Below are 5,667 nucleotides of genomic sequence, written 5' to 3' on the forward strand. Positions count from 1 at the left end.
TTAACGAATAAAATTCATTTATATATTATTTATTTGCCCAATATTTCTGTTATTAAATTACGTAATTTTTCCTTAACAGACACCTATTGTAATGAAATAACATACAGTGCACAAGATAGTTAATCAATATATATTATAGAGAAACAATAGAAAATCCGGGTACTAATTTTAGATATTTTTTTAAAGGATGAATGTTGTTTGTGTATATATTTCCTATCGATATGTACAAATAAAACTTGTATATATATTTAGGACATTCAGGACTGCCGCGCAAGACTGCACGCGCCAATCAGGCGCGAGAACGGACGCGGACGCGCGAAGACTCCCAATCAGGAGCGAGGACTGCCGTTCGTGCGCGAAGACGTCCAATCAGGCGCGAGAACTGCCGCGCACGCCGCCAAGACTCCCAATCAGGCGCGAGGACTGCCGCGGACGCGCGAAGACTGCCAATCAGTAGCGAGGACTGCCGCGCACGCCGCCAAGACTCCCAATCAGGCGCGAGGACTGCCGAACATGCGCGAAATTGCAAATTTAAAGGTTTAATGGTTTAAAATTTCGTTGGCGCTAAAATGTAGCGTCAGCCATTGGTTGAACAATGAAGCAACTACTTACTTCTTTGTTCAACCAATGGTTGACGCTACCTTTTAGCGACAATGAAATTATCTTCCTTTATTCCTCCATTGTCCTCCAGACGGTCCTTTTATGTAATAAATATAATGCTCCATCTGTATACGTAATACGTCTATGCTCCGAGATGTAGGAATTACCTGGTCTGAAGTACTGTCGATCTTGTCGACGTTTGTGGTTTAATTAATCGATTCAATGATTATTGTATATAAATCATCGAATATCTTACTTATATTTTGATCTGTCGAAAAAATTATTACATTGACATTATAGATCAATATATATTATTGCAAATTTATAATTTAATATTGCTAGTCAAATGCCTAATGTCATAATGTCTAAGAATGTATATTATATATATTGATGTATATGATAATGTTAAAAATTAAAAATAAATTGCCATCAGTATTAAATAATTAAATAAAAATGGAGGAGAGAGCAATGCTATGGATGCTTTCTCTTGTTATGTTTGTTGGATCTTGTCTTGGAGCTGGATCACTGCCATTAAGTTAAATAAATTTATCTGAAGAAGTAAGATATAGAAGTGAAGAAGAATATTTTATGTAATATAAAATTATGTATGTATATAATAGGTGTATATCAGAATTCATTGTATCTTGTAATTTACGTGCAATATGTTTTCCATAGGACAAGTTACAATTAGTTTCAATATTAGGAGCAGGACTCATTGTTGGTACTGCGCTAGCGATTATACCTGACTATACCTGAGGGTGTAAGAGCATTATTTACTGTGGATGGTATTACTAAACTGGAAAAGGTTCATATAGTATGCAATTGCATGTTTACTGATTGCCATATTTCATGAAATTAACATCTAATTAATAGTATTCCTGTTCTTTTTTTCTTTTTTTACAGGCAATTTACATACTTTAATTGGAATTAGTTTAGTACTTGGTTTATGCTTTTAATTGATCAATGTTCAGCCAGAAAAAGTGGAGGAAGACAAGAAAAGTATTACAGCAACTTTAGGTCTTATAGTAGATGCTGCTGGTTGATTGGCGGTGTTGCATTGGGAGCTGCTGCTACTACATCTCAAGCTGATGTCGAAGTGCCTTAGTTTTTCTTCGCAATAATGTTACACAAAGTAAGAAGGTTATATACAATGTTTCAGAAATGAATTAACAAGCGCTTATAAAATATGTAAGTTAATATAATTAGCTTATCAATTTTTTTTATCGTTGAACATTAAATTATTTTTTATAGGCGCCAGATGCATTTGGACTTGTGTCATTTCTTCTTCATGAAGGTGTAGATAGAAAGTAGTAAGAAAATACTTATATAAGCAGACACTTATTAATTTTTTCTCTTGCGGCACCGTGTCTTGCACTTGTGACATATTTTGGAATTGGAAAAGTGAGTAATGTAAACTATGTTCGCCATAATAACTCTTTATATATATTCTAAAGATATTTCTACACAAAGTTTATGTAACAATATTGTATGGAAATATTACATTAGTATAGTAAATCTTATATTTGAATAAGGGCACTTTTACGAATTATATCCTTTTCTTGTCACTTAAAAAGAAAAAACTTTAAGATTGCCAGTTTATTTCAAATAGATAATAATTATAATTAATTAAACAAATAAATTAAAGTTTTTATTAAAATAAATTTGTTTAAATGAGTACAGAATATGAGAATACTAATATTAACGTAAAATTAATATGTATGGTCATATTGCTCATAATCTCATCTAAATTTAATTTAAATATTTGCAATTTTGGTAATAATACAAATAAAACTTGTATCAAGTAATATGAATATAATTTTGAATTTATTTTTAAGCTGAAAATCTTAGACCTTACTTTGTATCATAAAACATCCAACAATTTAGAGCGACTTCCTATTAAAGGACTTTAATTCTCTATATATATCTACTGACAATTTCGAAATTAAAAATAAATAATATTTAATGTTTATTAAAGGCTATTCAGTATTTTCCTTTCTATAATATATCTAAAATCATTGAAATAGATGATCTGCTGATATTTTTAACTAGAATAGATTGAAACTGATTGGAGAACCTACTTGTTTTAAAAACTCTTCAAAATAATCGTTTTACAGTACATTTTTCAAGATTACTTATTAATTAATATTATAATATTGTTACATTACGTTACATAAAGATTTCATTATCTTGCCTACATTATATTTCTTCCTATTATACAAATTAATATTTTAATTTTGTTAAAGAGTATATGGAATGTATTGCAAGATGTGTACACATACAGTTACACCCATATGCGCACTATACTTGTTTCTTTTGCTGTATACATATGCGTATTGTTTAATAGAAACATTTATTATCTGAAAGGAAAAAATGTTCCTGCTGATGCACAAAAGCGTAACCATATACTGATATATCTAAACATTTATGATACTTGCTCTACAGAATGACATAATTTAGAGCAAATACTTAAATAAAATGTGTTAGTATTTTGTTTTATATTATAGAAACAAATTTGATGTAAAGTTTATATAATGAAGTTGCATAAAATTACTCTTCTTGCTACAGTATGCTTGCAGATATCCAAACTGTCGAGACGCAATCTCTGCAATATACAATTGTTGTAAATATATGTATGCAAAGCATATAATGGTGCAAGTTGGAAAAAAATGCTTTACGATTTAGAACAGATGCATTAGAAGCAATTGTACTAATTATTTAACGAGTAAAATCATTTATATATTATTTATTTGCCCAATATTTCTGTTATTAAATTACGTAATTTTTACTTAACAGACACCGATTGTAATGAAATAACATACAGTGCACAAGATAGATTAATCAATATATATTATAGAGAAACAATAGAAAATGCGGGTACTAATCTTAGATATTTTTTTAAAGAATGAATGTTGTTTGTGTATATATTTCCTATCGATATGTACAAATAACACTTGTATATATATTTAGGACATTCAGAACTGCCGCGCAAGACTGCACGCGCCAATCAGGCGCGAGAACGGACGCGGACGCGCGAAGACTCCCAATCAGGAGCGAGGACTGCCGTGCGTGCGCGAAGACGTCCAATCAGGCGCGAGAACTGCCGCGCGCGCCGCCAAGACTCCCAATCAGGCGCGAGGGCTGCCGCGGACGCGCGAAGACGTCCAATCAGGCGCGAGAACTGCCGCTCATGCGTGAAAGCTGCCAAACAAGCGCGAGGACTGCCGAACATGCGCGAAATTGCAAATTTAAAGGTTTAAAGGTTTAAATTTCGTTGGCGCTAAAATGCGTAGCGTCAGCCATTGGTTGAACAATGAAGCAACTACTTACTTCTTTGTTCAACCAATGGTTGACGCTACCTTTTAGCGACAATGAAATTGCACCTTTCTTCCTCCATTGTAGACGGTCCTTTTATGTAATAAATATAACGCTCCATCTGTATATGTAACATACGTCTATGCTCCGAGATGTAGGAATTACCTGGTCTGAAGATACCTGGTACTGTCGATCTTGTCGACCTTTGTGGTTTAATTAATCGATTCAATGATTATTGTATATAAATCATCGAATATCTTACTTATATTTTGATCTGTCGAAAAAATTATTACATCGACATCATAGATCAATATATATAATTGCAAATTTATAATTTAATATTGCTAGTCAAATACCTAATGTCATAATGTCTAAGATGTATATTATATATATTGATGTATATAATAATGTTAAAAATTAAAGATAAATTGCCATCAGTATTAAATAATTAAATAAAAATGGAGGAGAGAGCAATGCTATTGATACTTTCTCTTGTTATGTTTGTTGGATCTTGTCTTGGAGCTGGATCACTGCCATTAAGTTAAATAAATTTATCAGAAGAAGTAAGATACAGAAGTGAAGAAGAATATTTTATGTAATATAAAATTATGTATGTATATAATAGGTGTATATCAGAATTCATTGTATCTTGTAATTTACGTGCAATATGTTTTCCATAGGACAAGTTACAATTAGTTTCAATATTAGGAGCAGGACTCCTTGTTGGTACTGCGCTAGCGATTATACCTGACTATACCTGAGGGTGTAAGAGCATTATTTACTGTGGATGGTATTACTAAACTGGAAAAGGTTCATATAGTATGCAATTGCATGTTTACTGATTGCCACATTTCATGAAATTAACATCTAATTAATAGTATTCCTGTTCTTTTTTCTTTTTTTACAGGCAATTTACATACTTTAATTGGAATTAGTTTAGTACTTGGTTTATGCTTTTAATTGATCAATGTTCAACCAGAAAAAGTGGAGGAAGACAAGAAAAGTATTACAGCAACTTTAGGTCTTATAGTAGATGCTGCTGGTTGATTGGCGGTGTTGCATTGGGAGCTGCTGCTACTACATCTCAAGCTGATGCTCGAAGTGTCTTAGTTTTTCTTCGCAATAATGTTACACAAAGTAAGAAGGTTATATACAATGTTTCAGAAATGAATTAACAAGCGCTTATAAAATATGTAAGTTAATATAATTAGCTTATCAATTTTTTTTATCGTTGAACATTAAATTATTTTTTTATAGGCGCCAGATGCATTTGGACTTGTGTCATTTCTTCTTCATGAAGGTGTAGATAGAAAGTAGTAAGAAAATACTTATATAAGCAGACACTTATTAATTTTCTCTCTTGCGGCACCGTGTCTTGCACTTGTGACATATTTTGGAATTGGAAAAGTGAGTAATGTAAACTATGTTCGCCATAATAACTCTTTATATATATTCTAAAGATATTTCTACACAAAGTTTATGTAACAATATTGTATGGAAATATTACATTAGTATAGTAAATCTTATATTTGAATAAGGGCACTTTTACGAATTATATCCTTTTCTTGTCACTTAAAAAGAAAGAACTTTAAGATTTCCAATTTATTTCAAATAGATAATAATTATAATTAATTAAACAAATAAATTAAAGTTTTTATTAAAATAAATTTGTTTAAATAAGTACAGAATGTGAGAATACTAATATTAACGTAAAATTAATATGAAAGGTCATATTGCTCATAATCTCATCTAAAT

At 31.3% G+C, this 5,667-nt stretch overlaps 1 pseudogene; it reads left to right on the forward strand.

The window, feature by feature from the left end:
• The first annotated feature begins 895 nt into the window (after positions 1 to 895).
• Positions 896 to 5,226, forward strand: LOC112637537 (annotated as a pseudogene).
• Positions 5,227 to 5,667: the final 441 nt, after the last annotated feature.

Source organism: Camponotus floridanus, unplaced genomic scaffold (assembly GCF_003227725.1).
Source record: "Camponotus floridanus strain SB8 unplaced genomic scaffold, Cflo_v7.5 scaffold177, whole genome shotgun sequence".
NCBI lineage: Eukaryota > Metazoa > Arthropoda > Insecta > Hymenoptera > Formicidae > Camponotus > Camponotus floridanus.